Source organism: Myotis lucifugus, unplaced genomic scaffold (assembly GCF_000147115.1).
Source record: "Myotis lucifugus unplaced genomic scaffold, Myoluc2.0 scaffold_877, whole genome shotgun sequence".
NCBI lineage: Eukaryota > Metazoa > Chordata > Mammalia > Chiroptera > Vespertilionidae > Myotis > Myotis lucifugus.
In genome coordinates this window covers 5,945-22,004 of record NW_005871925.1, presented here as the reverse complement: position 1 = coordinate 22,004, position 16,060 = coordinate 5,945, and the positions used below count along the sequence as shown (strand labels likewise).

Here is a 16,060-nt window from a genome sequence, read left to right as displayed (position 1 = left end):
CTGTTTTCATTTTTTGGTTAGTGTATCTAACTAGAGGTTTGTCAATTTTGTTTATCTTTTCAAAATACCAGCGATTTCATTGATTTTTTTTCTACCTTTTTTTGTTCTCTATTTCATTTATTTCTGTTTGGATTATTATTATTTTTGTTCCTCTACTGACTTTGAGCTTTATTTGTTCTTCTTTTTCTAGATGTTTTTTCTACTTGCTAAGATGAATTTAATTTTTAAAATTTCTTTTATTTTGAGACTTGAGGTCCGGTGCACAAGAATTTGTGCACTTGGGGGAGGGGGGGAGAGGGTGTCCCTCAGCCTGGCCTGTGCCCTCTCACAGTCTGGGACCCCTCAGGAGATAATGACCTGCTGGCTTAGGCCCGCTCCCGGGTGGCAGAGGGCAGGCCCAATCCCTAGGTGCAGCCCCTGGTCAGGCTCAGAGCAGGGCCTATTGGGGAGTTGGGGCGCCACCCCCTGTCATGTACAGAGCAGGGCAGGTCGGGAGGTTGCGATGCCACCCCTAGTCATGCTCAGGGTAGGGCCAATTGGGTTATTGGGGCACCGCCCCCTGTCACGCACAGAGCAGGGCCGATCAGCGTCTTGGGGCACCACCCTCTGTCACACACAGAGCAGGGCCGATCAGGGGGTTGGGGAGTCACCACTGTCACACTCAGGGCAGGGCCAATGGGGAGGTTATGGCTCTACCCCGTCACAAACAGAGCAGGGCCTGTGGGGGGGGGGAGGTGTTGGGGCGCCGCACCCTGTCACACACAGAGCAGGGCCGATCAGGGTTTGGGGTGCCACCACTGTCACACTCAGGGCAGGGCCGATGGGGAGGTTATGGCTCTACCCTGTCACACACAGAGCAGGGCGCCTTGGGGGGGGGTTGAAGCGCTGCCCTATATCACCCACAGAGCAGGGCCGATCAGGGGGTTGGGGTGCTGCACCCTGTCACACACCGAGCTGCAGGGCGATCAGAGGGTTTGGGTGCTGCCCCCTGTCATGCTGATCCTGGTGCCGGTAGGCACATTACCCTTTTACTATATAGAATAGAGGCCTGGTACATGGGTGGGGGCTGGCTGGTTTGCCCTGAAGGATGTCCTGGATCAGGGTGGGAGTCCCCACTGGGGTGCCTGGCCAGCCTGGGTGAGGGGCTGAGGCCCGTTTTCAGGCTGGTGGGTGACTGAAGCTCCCAGCTGCCCCTTTCTTTCTTTCTTTCTTTCTTTCTTTCTTTCTTTCTTTCTTTCTTTCTTTCTTTCTTCTTTCTTTCTTTCTTTCTTTCTTTCTTTCTTTCTTTCTTTCTTTCTTTCTTTCTTTCTTTCTTTCTTTCTTTCTTTCTTTCTTCTTCTTTCTTTCTTTCTTTCTTTCTTTCTTTCTTTCTTTCTTTCTTTCTTTCTTTCTTTTTCTTTCTTTCTTTCTTTCTTTCTTTCTTTCTTTCTTTCTTTCTTTCTTTCTTTCTTTCTTTCTTCTTTCTTTCTTTCTTTCTTTCTTTCTTTCTTTCTTTCTTTCTTTCTTTCTTTCTTTTTCTTCTTTCTTTCTTCCTTTTTTTTTTTATTCTGGGCCAGCTTTAGCTCTGAGGCCTCGGCTGCTGAAAGGAGCTTTCTGGCCTTTGTTTACCTTTGTATTTGATACAATGTTGCGGTCCAGCTGGCTGAAGCCGGGCTGAGTAAAGCAGGTTTCTGGGGTTTTGTTTAGTTTCTATATTTGCAACATAGTTGCTTAGAGTTGCAGCTGAGAGGCCGGGAAGTCAGGCGGGGAACGTTGGAGTCCTCCATAACTGAAGCAAGCAACCCTCCCTGTTCACATCAGCTGCTTGGCTGCCGGCCGCCATCTTGGCTGGCAGTTAATTTGCATGTCTCCCTGATTAGCCAATCGGAAGGGTAGCGGAGTGACACCAATTTGCATGTTTCTCTTTTATTAGTGTAGCTAGGCCTTTAATAAGCTAAACTTCTCTCTTAATATCACTTTTGGTGCATCCAAAAATTTTTGGTATGTTGAATTTTCATTTTAATTTGTCTCTATGCATCTTCTGATCTCTTATTTTTTTTCTTTGACCCAATAGTTATTCAATAGCTTGTTGCTTTTTTAAAAATTTAATTAAAAAATATTTACATCCCCCTCTCACCACCTTCCCCAATCCTATTTGGCAACCATCAGATTGTTCTCTATATTTATAGGTCTGTTTGTATTGTTTTGTTCATTCTTTTTGTGTGGTTTGTTTTTAGATTTCACACAAAAGTGAAATACAGTATTTGTCTTTCTCTTATTTCACTTAGCATAGTACCTGTCTAGGTCCCTCAATGTTGTTGCAAATGGCAAGATTTTATTATTTTTTATTGCTGACTAATATATCATTGTATATGTTCATTACATTTTTTTGCCCATTCATCTATTGATGGGCATATATGTTGCTCCTATATTGGCTGTTATTAATAATGCTGCAGTGAACATAGGGGTGCATATGTCTTTCAAATTAGTGATATTGTTTGCTTTGGATAAATTCCTCCCCAAAAAAACAATTTATATGTCCTATGGCAATTTTATTTTTCATCTCTTGAGGAATTGCCATACCATTTTTCATAGTGTTTACAGTAATTTATAATCCTACCAGCAGTGCATCTTCACATCATCACTAGTACTTATTTGCTGATTTGTTGATGATAGCCATTCTAACAGGTGTGAGGTGATATCTCATTGTGGTTTTAATTTGCATTTTCCTGATTAGTGATTTTGAGCATCTTTCCATATATCTGTTGGCCATGTGTATGTCTTCTAAAGAAATGTCTATACAGGTCCTCTGCCCATTTTTAAATTGGATTAGTTTTTTTGTTTTGTTTTGGTGCTATGTTGTATGAGTTCCTTAAGTACAGTATTTTGTATATTAATTCCCTATAGGATGTATCATTTGAGAATATCTTCTTCCATTCAGTAGGTTGCCTTTTTGTTTTGTGGATTGTCTCCTCTGCCGTGCAAACATTTTTGTTTGATGTAGTCACATTTTTTTATTGTTTATTTTGTTTTCCTTGCCTGAGGAAACATATCCAAAAAGAAATTACTAAAGAAATGTCAAAGAGTTTACTGCCTATGTTTTCTTCTAGAGTTTCATTGTTTCAGGTCTGATATCTAAGTCTTTAATCCATTTTGAGTTATTTTTGTATGTGGTATAAAAAAGTGGTTTAGTTCTCTCTTTTTTTAATGTGTTCAGTTTTCATGATACCTCTTAGTGAAGAGAATGTCTTTACCCCATTATATATCCTTGCCTCTTTTATTGTAGATTAAGTGATCATATAAGCAAGGATTTATTACTGGTTGCTCTATTATATTCCATTGATGTATACATCTGTTTTTATGCCAGTACCATACTGTTTTAAGTATTGTAGCGTAATAATAATAGTTTGATATCAGGTAGTGTGATACCTCTCACTTTGTTCTTTCTCAAAATTTCTTTGGCTGTTTTCAGTCTTTTGTGGTTCCATATAAATTTTAGGATTCGTTTTAATTCTGAAAGAATGCCATTAATATTTTAATATTGGTTACATTGAATCTGTATCTTCCTTTAATAAGGACATTTTAACAATATTAATCCTTCCATTACATGAGCAAGGTGTATTCTTCCATTTATTTGCCCTTCAAATTTTTTCCCCCTCCATTGTCTTGTAGTTTTCATAATACAGGTTTTGGTTAAATTTATTTCTAGGTATTTTATGCTTTTGATGCAATTGTAAATGGAATTGTTTTCTTAATTTCTCCTCTTGATCATTGGTTATTGGTGTATAGAAACCCAACTGATTTCCGTGTATTAATTCTATGCTGTGACTTTATTGAATTCATTTATTAATTCTAATTGTTTTTTTCTTTCAGTCCTTATGGTTATGTCATCTGGAAATAATGAGAGCTTTACTTCCTTTTTTATTTAGATGTCTTTTATTTATTTTTCTTGTCTGTTTGCTATAGGTGGGAGTTCCAATACTATGTTGAATAGAACTAGTGATAGTGAGCATCCTTATTCTATTCCTGATCTTAGAGGAAAAGCTTTAAGCTTTTCACCAATGAGTATTATATTACCTATAGGTTTGATCATATATAGCCTATGTTTCTTGTATACTCACTTTGTTGAGAGCTTTTTGTTGAATTTTGTCAATGCTTTTGCTGCATCTATTGAGATGATCATATGGTTTTAACCCTTTATTTTGTCAGTGTGATGTATCATGATGATCGATTTATGGGTGTTGAGTCAGCCTTGTGTTCCTAGGATAAATCTCACTTGATCATGATGTATACTTTTTAAAAGTGTATCGTTGAATCTGGTTTGCTGATATTTTGTTCAGAATTTTGCATCTGTGTTCATCACAGGTATTGGCCTGTAATTTTATTATTTTGTAATGTCTTTGTCTGAGTTTGTTATCAGGATAATGTTGGCTTTATAGAATGAGTTCGGAAGCATTCCTTCCTCTTCAATTTTTTGAAATAGTTTAAGAAGAGTAGGTGTTGATTCTTCTTTGAAAATTCACCTATAAAGCCATCTGGTCCTGGACTTTTATTTGTTCGAAATTTTTAAAAATTATTGCTTCAGTTTCATTGCTAGTAATCAGTTTGTTTAGATTTTGCATTTATTCCTGATTCAGGCTTGGAAGGTTATATACTTCTGGAAGATTCATCCATCTCTTCTATTTCGTTGAATTTGTTGGAAAACAATTGTTTGTATTATTCTTTTATGAGTTTTTATATGTCAGTGGTATCACTTGTAAATTCTCTTTCATTTATGATTTTATTTATTTGGGCTCACTTTTCTTAATGAGTTTGGCTAAGGGTTTGCAATTTTGTTTATCTTTTCAAAGAGTCAGTGTTTTAGTTTATTGATCTTTTCAATTTTTAAAATATCTATTTTGTCTTTTCTTCTCTGATCTTCACTGTTTCCTTGCTTCTGTTTACTTTGGGTGGTTTTTTTCCCTAATTCCTGTGGGTATGGACTTAAATTGTTTATTTGGGATTTTCCTTTTTTTTTTTTGAGGTAGGCCTGCATAGCTATAAACTTTATTCTATAACTCCTTTTACTGTATCCCATAAATTTTGAAAAGTTGTTTTTTTCATTTTCATTTGTTTTTATGATAGTTTTTGATGTTCTGTTTGACTTCCTTTTTGATACATTCCAATTTTCTCACTGGAGTTGACTTCTAAGTTTCATGTTATTGTGATCAGAAAAGATGCTTAATATGATTTCAGTCTTATTGAATTTATTATGGCTTATATTGTGGTGTAATTTGGGATCTATTCTAGAGATTGTTCCATGTACACTTAAAAAATGTATTCTGCAATTTTTGTTTGAAATATTCTAAAAATGATATTAAATCAATCTAGATTAAAGTGACATTTAAGGCCATTATTTCCATATTGATTTTCTGTCTGGATTATCTATTCATTGATGTGAGTGGGATATTAAAATCCTGTACTATTGTAATACTGTGGGTCTCTCCCTTTATGCCATTAGCAATTGTTTTATACATTTAGGTGTTCCTGTGTTGGATATGATAGTTAGATATTTATATTTGCTGCATCCTTTTCTTGGATCGAACCCTTTATAATTATGTAAAGTCCTTCTTTGTATTCTTAAAATATTTTTGTTTAAAAGTATATTTTGTCTGAAATCGCTACCCTATCTTTCTTTTCATGGAATATCTTTTTCCATCCCTTCACTTTCAGTACGCATCTTTCGATTTGCAGTGAGTCTCTTGTAAGCAGCATATATATGGGTCTTGTTTTTAAATCCATTCAGCCACCTTATTTTTTTTATTGGAGCATTTAATCTATTTACATTTAAAATAATTGTTAATAAGTATGTACTTATTGCCATTTGTTAATTGTTTTCGTTGTTTTGATAGTTCTCTGTTTCTTCTCTTGAGCTCTTCCTTGTGGTTTGCTGGTTTTCAGTAGTTGGGTTTTTTTTCTCTTTTTTCTTTGTATATCTTTTGTAGGTTTTTGGTTTGTGGTTTACATGAGGTCTATGTATATCTATAACAGTCTGTTTTAAGTTGATAAGCATTTAAGGGTGAATATATTCTAGAAGGACTACATTTTACTACCCCATCCGTGCTGTATGCTATTGGTGTTATGTTTCGTGTTTTGTATATCCTGGCTACTTATTGTTTGAGTTGTGTTTGATACTTCTTTCTTTTGATCTTAGTATGTTTTCAATGAGTGATTCACTGTATTTATTTAATATTTGGCTTTACCTGTGAGATTTTTCCCTTTAATATATATATTCCTATTTCTGAATATGGCCTGACCTTTTCTGCTTAAAGAAGTCCCTTTAACATTTTTTGTAAAGCTGGTTTAATGGTGATGAACTTCTTTAGTTTTTGCTTTTCTCTGGAAAACTATCTCTTCTTCAATTCTGAATGATAACCTTGCTGGGTAAATTATTGTGTAGTTTTCTTTCTTTCAGAACTTTAAAGATGTCCTGCCACTTCCTCTACCTGGTAAAGTTGTTGCTGAGCAATCAGCTGATAACCTTATGGAGTTTCCTTTGTGTGTAAGTAATTCAGTTTTCCTCTTGTTTCCTTAAAGATTGTGTCTATACTTTAAACTTTTGCCATTTAAGTTACAATATGTCTTGGTATAAGTCTCTTGGGTTCATCTTTGTTTGGAACTCTTGTGCTTCATGGACCTGGGTGTCTTTTCCTTTCCCAGCTTTAAATATAGTTTCTGTTCCTTTCTCTCTTCTCCTCTGGGATCCCTATAATGCTAATGTTTGGGTTCTTGATGTTATCCCAGAGGTCCTTAAATTATCCTCGTTTTTTAAAATTCTGTTTCTGTTTTCTGTCCTGATAGGTTGATTCCCATTGTTTGTCTTCAGGATGTGTTCTTCTGTATTAGCTAATTCCCTCTAATGTGTTTTTCATTTCAGTTACTGTATTCTTCAGATCTGGTTGGTTCTTTATTATCCTTTCTACGTCTTTGTTGAAGTTCTCCCTAAGTTTTTCTATGTCACTCTCAAGTTTGGTGAGCACCTTTATGACCATTTCTTTGAATTCTTTATTAGGCAAATTGCTTATATCCATTTCCTTAGGTTTTTCTTTTTTTTCTGCACATTTTTCTTGTTCTTTCATTTGAGAGAGAATTCTTGCATCTTTTCATTTAGTTAAAGTGTCTATGTTTGTTCTATGAATTAGATGAAATAGCCCTCTCTCCCATTCTTTGTAAAGTGGCCTTATGTACCAGGGTCCTTGGTGTAGGCTGTGTCTGTCAGGTGATTTTGGTCAGCCAGAGGAGCCGAGCAGGTGTAAGGTGTCATGGACACTGGCCCACTGAGCTGAAATGGCTCCAGGTAGGGAGGCCATGTGCATGTAGTAATGACCTGTTGATCCTGTTTGCTCCCGTTGTTTGGGACTGAAATGGGTTTGGGTGATGTGTCAGGTACACTCTGCAGTTACCTTGCTGGTAGGCCAGAGTACCTGGATAGAGCCCCTGCTGCCCACTCTTTGGAGGCAGAAGGGGGGGTAAGCAATGGTGCTCTTTGGCACCTCCAACAAGGGTTAACCCCCGCAGTCTCCAGAGAGCTCCAGTGGCTCCCCAGACTTCTCTATAGAGTCTCTCTCATTTGTTGTACAGAAAGTGGTCTTATGTAGAAGTGACCTCTGGCTTTAGTGCCAACTTGGGGCCCAGCAGGGAGGCCAGGCATCTGCACCACTGAGTTGTTCCTGCTTGCTCCCTTTCCTGGAGGCAAAAGGATTGGGCAGCAGATCTGGGAAAGCTGCTGTGATTTGCAGGCAAGCCACAGCCCCTGAACAGAGATCCTGCCTGCCCTAAGGTGTTCACAGGTGCCTCCAGGCCCTGGAGTTCCTGCAGCTCCCAGAGGGTTTGTGGCTTTCCCAGCCTTCTCCATTCAGTTGTTGTTTGTTGTTGAGAAACTCTTTATGAAGCCCTTAGCTATCTTGCAGGAGTAATTACTCTGTATATATGTGTATATTTGTGTTTGCTCATGGGAGGGGTTGAGTTCAGACCTCCTATGCTGCCAGCATCTTGGACTTTTTCTTTCTAGTTTTTAAATGTGTAATGCTAGGTGGTTTATTTGAAATTTTGTTTGTTTCTTGAGCTAGACCTGTAATGCTCTAAACTTCCCCCTTTGTACTGCTTTTGCTGCATCCCACAAATTTTGGTATATTGTATTTTTTTTTCATTTGTCTTTATGTATCTTTTGATCTCTTCTTTTATATCTTCTTTGACCCAGTAGTTGTTTAGTGGCATGTTGTTTAATCTCCGCATATTTGTGATTTTCCCAGAAAATATGTTTGGTATGATATCAGTCTTCTTAAATTTATCGAGATTAGTTTTATTATCCAGTATATTATCGCCCCTAACCACTCTGCCTGTCAGCCTGCTCACCCCCAACTGCCCCCCCTTGCCATCCTGATCGCCCCCAACTGCCCCCCCTCCCGCTGGCCTGCTCGCCCCAACTGCCCCCCACTGCTGGCCTGCTCTTTCCTTGAGAATGTTCTGTGTGCACTTGAAAAGAATGTGTGTTCTGGCATTTTGGGATGTAAAATTCTATAAATATTAAGTTGATTCACCCTGCTGTGTCATGTAAGGCCCATTTCTCCTTATTGACTTTCTGTCTTGATGATCTATTCATTGCTCTCAGTGGGGGATTCATGTCCCCTACTATAATATTATTTTTGTCACTTTCTCCCTTAGGTCTATTAGTAATTGCTTTATATATCTTGATACTTCCAGGTTGGGTGCATACATATTAATAAGTGTTATGTCTTCTTAATGAATTGTCTCCTTTATCATTATAAAATGTCTATCTTTGTCTCTTATTTCTTTTTTTTTTAAATCTTAACATCTGTTTTGTCTCATATAAGTACAGCTACACCCACTTCTTTCTGGATGCCATTTGTTTGAAGTATCATCTTCGCTCCTTCACTTTGAGCCTGTGTTTGTCTTTGTAATTGAGCAGAGTCTCCTGAAGGCAACATATAGTTGGGTCTTGTTGTATAATCCATACCTCTACTTTGAGCCTTTTGATTTGTGAGTTCAATCCATTTATAATTAGGGTTGTTAATGATATATGAAGATTTACCACAGTTATTGTATCCTTTGTTTTCTTGTTGTTCTATTTCCATTGTTTGTTTTCTCTGATAATTATTTCTGCTATTTTAATTTGACAGTTTTCTATGATTTTCTTCTTCATTTCTTCTCCTTTTGTAATGTTTTATCTCAGCTCTGGATTTTTGTTTTGTGGTTACCATTAGGATTGTGCAAAATGTGTCATACATACATATAACAGTCCTTATTCTTCTGATTGCCTCTTCATTCACCTGTACTATTCAATCCTCTTCCTTCTCTTTTATCATTTTGTTGTTGCAAATTATCCCTCTTTATGTTGTGAACTTGTAATCTGCAATAGTTACACTTATTTTAATGCCCTTCCCCCTTTAACCTTTATGTTATAACTAGTGTCCCGGAGCATGAAATTCGTTCCTGGGGGGTGGGTGGATGCGGTATCCCTCAGCCTGGCCTGTACCCTCTCCAATCTGAGACTCCTTGGGGGATGTTTGACTGCCAGTTTAGGCCCAATCCCACACCGGCAGTCAGACATCCCCCTCACAATCTGGGACTGCTGGCTCTTAACCGCTCACCTGCCTGCCTTCTTGATTGCCCCTAACCACTCTTCCTGTCAGCCTGCTCACCCCCAACTGTCCCCCACTGCCGGCCTGCCCGTCCCCAACTGCACTCCTGCTAGCCTGCTCGCCCCCAATTGGACCCACTTGCCAAGCTGCTGACTCCCAAATGCCCGCCCCCCGTCAGCCAGATCTCCCCCAACTGCCCTCCCCTCCTTGCCTGAGCACCCCTAACTGCCTCTGCCTCGGCCCCGCTGCCATGGCTTTGTCCAGAAAGGCATCTGGAAGGTCTCCTGGAAGGTCTCCCAGTCTAATTACCCTTAATTACTAATATTACCATTTTATTAGTATAGATAGAGGCCTGGTGCATGTGTGGGGCTTGCTTGTCTGCCCTGAAGGGGGTCCCGGATCAAGGTGGGGGTCCCCTTGAGGGGCGTGGCCAGCCTGGGTGAGCGGCTGAGGGCTGTTTTCAGGCTGGCCAGACCCTCTTCAGGGTGGGGGTCTCTGCTGGGGGGCGTGACCAACCTGGGTGAGGGGCTGATGGCCATTTGCAGGCCGGCCAAGCCCCCGGCTTTGTCCAGAAGGACGTCCGGAAGGTCTCTGGAAGGTCTCTCAGTCTAATTAGCATATTACTCTTTAATTAATATATATTATTTAATAAACTACTCTTAAATAGATTTTCAGTTTTCTTCTTCTATCTATTAATCATCTTATTCATCTTTTTGTGTACTTTTGTGTTTTTGTTTCCAGTAGAAGACCTCCTTTCAACATTTCTTATGTGCAGTCTTACAGTGGTAAATTCTCTCAGCTTTTGTCTGTCTGGGAAAGCCTTTATTTCTTCTTAATGTCTAAAGGATAACTTTGCTGAATATCTTATCTTTTGCTGATGGGTTCCTCTCTTTCAATATTTTAAATATTTTCGTTCACTCTCTCCTCTCTTGTAGTGTTGCTACTGAAAACATTACAGAAAAGTCTGGTGATGATCATCTAATGGAGTTTCCTTTGTCAGTTAATCTTTATGTTTCCTGGGTGCCTTAAGAATTTTTTCTTTGTCATTGATTTTTGACAGTTTGAATAAAATGAGTCTTGGAGAAGCTCTTTTTGCATTGATATAAGTAGATGTTCTGTTAGCTTTCTCTATTCTAATATCTAGTTCTTTGCATAGGCTTGGAAGTTCTTGTCAATTATTTCTGTAAGTGGGATCTCTGTTCCCTCCTCTCTCTCTTCTCCTTCTGGTATACCGTGTCTATTATCCTTATGTTGCTTTTAGTTTTTAATTTTAACTCCCAGTTCTCTCTTTTCTTCAAGGGGTATTTTTGTAGATTTCAGAGAGGAAGGGAGAGGGAGAGAGAAACATCAATAATGAGAAAGAATCATTGATTGGCTGGCTCCTGCACACCCTGCACTAGGAATGGAGCCTGCAACCTGGTCATGTGCTCTGACCAGGAATTGAACCGTGACCTCCTGGTTCATAGGTTGATGCTCAATTGCTGAGCCATGCTGGCCGGGCAAGTTCCCTAATTCTTTTTTTCCATCTGGTCTGCTCTGTTTCCAATGCTCTCTAGTGCATTCTTTGTCTCATTTATTGAGTTCTTCGGCTCCAGAATGTGTTTCTTTTTTTATAGTTTGAATCTCTTGGTAAAGTACTGCTTTTGCTCATTGTATTCCTGAACTTTTGACTTGCCTTTCTGAGTTTTCTTGTATATTGTTGAGTTTCTTTGCAATTGCAGTCTTGAGTTCTCTGTCATTTAAACCACAGTCTTCCATGCCTTTGAGTTTGGTTCCTGGAGATTTTTCATTTCCTTTCTGTCCTCCCAAGTTACCCTGTTGTTCATGGTATTTGATGGGTTGTTTCTCTGTGTGTGCATTTGAGGTAGAGATCTTATAGCTATGCTCCACCCCTACAGTAATGGTTTCCCAGCCACCTCAATACCAGCTTTGCCTTAATGGGGAGGGCGGAAGGGAAATGCCTTTTCTAGGAAGGAAACTGCTTCTGCCCCTCTGACCCTCCAGGTTGTAGTTTGAGGGCTGCAGCCAGACTTCTCCCCCACTGTTGTGCTCCTTGCTCGCTGGAGCCAGGATGGGCACCAAACTGCATCTGTGGTCACATCCCTGTCCTTCCCCTGTCCCCCCTCCCCTCCTGTCCTTCCCCCATCCCACCTTCCCTACTCATTTCAACATGCCCACCTTCAGATGTGCTAATGCATAAATATTTCAGGTGTGTTTGTGTGCTGAGCACGGGATCTTTGTTGAGTTATAATTGTTTTGAGATAAATTTAAGAGGAGAAACAATGGAGTCTTCTCACTCTTCCATGATGCTGATGTCATCTCTCCCCATTTACTTTTAAAAACCAATTGCTGCCGAAGCCAGTTTGGCTCAGTGGATAGAGCGTCGGCCTGTGGACTGAGAGGTCCCAGGTTTGATTCCGGTCGAGGGCATGTACCTGGGTTGTGGGCACATCCCCAGTAGGAGATGTGCAGGAGGCAGCTGATTGATGTTTCTCTCTCATCGATGTTTCTAGCTGTCTCTCTCCCTTCCTCTCTGTAAAAAATCAATAAAATAAAAAAAACACACAATTGCTATTAGGTAACATTTTTGAAGCCTAGTTTTTAGTTGCTATGTATTCTTGAAGCATATTAAAATAGTGTTTCTTGAAACATACTCTATAATTTAAACTTTTTCTATGTTAATTTGGCTTTGTGAAGTATTTTTATAGGTACTTATTATTCTACTCAAATTATAATAGTGATACAATTTTAATAAAGAGGAAATAAGCAAAATACTTTTAACTAGAGGTATTTATTTCCTTCTCTATTTGATTTTCTTGAACTAGTAGATTCTGTGTGGTAAGCTGTTGCCTCTGCATTTCAGATACTATGCCATCATGGTGACTATGTTTTTCACGGTCAGCTTGGTGAACAACTATGCCCTGAACTTCAACATCACCATGCCCCTGCACATGATATTTAGATCTGCGAGTACTGCTGCTCAGATCAGTGAGCAGAGGCTGACTGTCGTCTGAGAAGGCCGAAAGAGAGCAATGTGAAAGTGGATGGTTTACTTTTATGTATCTCAGGTCTTATGGGTGATTGATAAAAGGAAAGTTAACATTTTCCTGAGAAGCAGATTTTAACTTTTAATTTCCTTCATCTGGTTGATTTTATATTCAAACTTCCTATGAATGTTCTTTAACATTTCTCATCACTTTTTGTTTCTTTCTTACATAAAATTACATTTATTTCTAGTAAATGAAACAGACCCTTCTTTCATTTCGTTTCTCTCTCTCTGTGTGTGTGTGTGTGTGTGTGTGTGTGTGTGTGTGTTGTTAATCCTCACCTGAGGATATTTTTTCATTGATTTTTAGAGAGAGTTGAACAGAGGGAGAGAGAGAAACATCGATGTGAGAGAGACACACGGGTTGTTTGCCTCCCTGTATGTGCCCCGACCATGGCCGGGGATTGAACCTGCAATCCAGATATGTGCCCTTGACCAGGAATCAAACCCACAATCCTTCAGTGCTTAGGCCCACACTCTAACCATTGAGAAACACATGCCAGGGCCAGACCCTTTTCCTTCCTGATTTTTTTTTAAATCAGAGACTTGAGATAATTAAATAAAGAAAAATTCTTGGAGGCATGCTTCTTCCAAAGCAGTAGAGGTTTTTTCTTTGCCTCATGTATGGTGAGAGAACTGTGTTCAGTATATAGATAAGAACAGTTTTCCCTGGAGGGCAGAAAAGACTTCAAGGGAAGTATAGTTAGGGTTGCAGAAGAATACAAAATGGGTGAGGATTAGAATTGTAATATTTTAGTGTGGTCTGAGTTTTTTGTGAGATCAAATGTGTTATTTCTAAAGGCACTTCCCAGAGCTAATTATAATGACTAAGATGACCCTCACAGCATTGAGCACATAGTAGACTTTCTATGAGCGCTCGATGAAGGAGAGACACCTTTCCAGAGAAGAGAGAGATCTCCACATAACTTCTTTCCTCAAAACGCAGTGGGGAGGAGAAACGTACTAAAAGCTCTTATAAATTAGATGGAAAAGTTGACAAAAATAAGCCTGTAATAAGCTTCAGCTATGAGTAGTTATTGAGAATTGATCATTGTTATTTTCATTGTCATCTTTAAAAGGCGTAATTATTTTGCAAGATAGATTTTTATGGCTTATATTTTTTGTCATCACAAGAACACCTGGACCTTACTAATTATTCATCCTAATCTCCTCCTGCCCAGATGTTTTTCCCTCTTGGCAATGTTCATTTTTATCTTGAAGTATGTTGTCTTTTCCTAGTGCACTAAAAATTCCTCTTGTCTCCTTTTACAGGGTTCTCTAATTGCCAACATGATTCTAGGGATTATCATTTTGAAGAAAAGGTAAACAATATGCTTTTATAATTTATGTTTAGGAAGCACATTCTTGGCCCCACCTATAGGCTAGGCATGTAGATTACTTTTCTCCTGCTAGAGGGGGCATGCTCCTGGCCTTCTTTGTTTGAGTTCTCTCTGTGACAATGATGTGCGTTCCTGGAGCAGCTGACCAGGTAGGGGGTCCCACCTGTGCAGCAGTGTTCTCTCTGTAGAATTAGCTCTTAGCATAATTGAGTCCTTAGATCCATCCTAACCTATGAAGCCAATCGATTGAGAATTTCAGTTCCCTTGTGGTCACCAGTAGCCACATGTGACTATTCACATTTAACATTTAAATTACTTAAAATTAAACATTTAGTTTCCAATTCTCAGTGGTCAGAGTTTAATTGCCCAGTAGCCACATGTGGCTGTTGGTGACCGTATTGGAGAGCCCAGGATGGAGCATTTCCAGGCTCATAGTTGTGTGGGACAGTGCTGTCAGAGAAGGTTTTCATTAGTGCAACACAATGAACGAAGGACTAATCGTGCACTTAGTACAAAGAAAATTCCAAATAAAGCCCAAGTGGCCAAGAAGATAGAATGAAAAGTGTCAGAACTGTTCTATTGGACTGTCACCAATGGAATGTCACGTCTGGTCTCCCCCTCCCCCCAATGAAACAATCTGTTGGTCCACAAACTTTTAGAAACTATGTTAAGCAACACCAAGGAAGGGTGTGTGTAGCAACCAGTGGGCACCCTGATCCTTGCACATGAAGACTTACATGGGCTCTGCTGGTGATTTATACTCTCAGGCACCATCTACTGAAAACATCCTGTGGAAACTGGTACCTGTGCCTTCCTAATGTGTTCTTGTTCTTATTTCTGCAGATACAGTATATTCAAATATGCTTCCATTGCCCTGGTTTCTGTGGGGATATTTATTTGCACTTCCATGTCAGCAAAGCAGGTGGTAAGAATCGGTTCACAAATCATTTATATTCACTGCTTGCCATGGGGCCCAGGCACCAGGTACTTACTAATGATACAAAGAAGGGAGAGAAAAAGGTAGCAAACATTTCCCTTGTGTCCAGGCCCATTGCTTGTGGTTCTGGTCTCTGTACCTAGTGTTTTCTCTTATTCCCTAGACTTCCCAGTCCAGCTTGAGTGAGAATGAAGGATTCCAGGCATTTACATGGTGGTTACGAGGCAAGTATGCTAATTACAATAATGATAATTGCCTCTGCAGTTCTGTTTGCTGAGTTTTCTTCTAAGGGGCATGTTTCTTGGCAAGAAGTGTTAGCTAAACAAATGATGCCACAGGAGAGAGGCATCTGGGATCATAAGTCTGAACCGCAGTGTTCAAGAAGTGACAGAAAGGAACCGTCGAGGTCATGGTGGTGTGTTCTGTGACATGGAGCCATGTTTCTCTGTTGCCACTGATCTAGGAAGAAAAGTACCTGCCTGCCTGCCCAGCACCCTGTGGGTGCTTGGCTGTCATCCGTCTCTTTATGACCTGTCTGCTGAGTACAGGCTTCTTCAGGAGGGCACATTGTAGCAGTGGCTCTAAGTCTCCAAGGGACCCATTGCTAAATCTTAGATTTATTTTCTTCAGAAGTTAGCTGTTCCACATGGCATTGTTCCCAGACCTGACTGGTCAGCAGAATCTCCAGGGAATTGTATCTCTTTGTGGAAGTAATGAGACAATTCCTGTAGTGCTTGGCCCTCCCGTTGTGAGATACAGAGGTAATGCTCCTGCCAAGTGCTTTCTGTGATGGCAATAACAGGTTGAGACTGACCAGGCAAAAGAGAAATAGCAGGGAAGGAACTGGATTCTTGCTTCTTGGCTTTGAAACTTTACAACCCCCCCCCTTTAGATTGCTATTCCTTAACACAGAAAGATCTTCATGAGCTATTGGAAGAACACTATCTATTAGGAGAAATTTGCAAAGGAGTTGAACATGCCACTTACGGAGGAAAATATTAATGTGCTGTCATTTTTATGTTCAACCTAGAACTAGTCTAGTAAAGAAATGCAACTTTAATACAAAATGCAGTATCTTTTTTTTTTGATCTATTATATTTGCAAGATAATAAATGAT

General features: G+C 39.6%; 1 long non-coding RNA gene and 1 pseudogene across 1 annotated transcript; one reads left to right on the top strand and one right to left on the bottom strand.

The window, feature by feature from the left end:
- Nucleotides 1–13,935: 13,935 nt before the first annotated feature.
- On the top strand, nucleotides 13,936–15,164 carry LOC102430923. Its single transcript, XR_001346204.2, has 3 exons — nucleotides 13,936–13,988; nucleotides 14,850–14,931; nucleotides 15,107–15,164. It is a non-coding gene; the product is annotated as an uncharacterized LOC102430923 (long non-coding RNA).
- A 706-nt stretch (nucleotides 15,165–15,870) lies between these two features.
- Nucleotides 15,871–16,060, bottom strand: part of LOC102431447 — a 6,128-nt pseudogene continuing 5,938 nt past the window's right edge.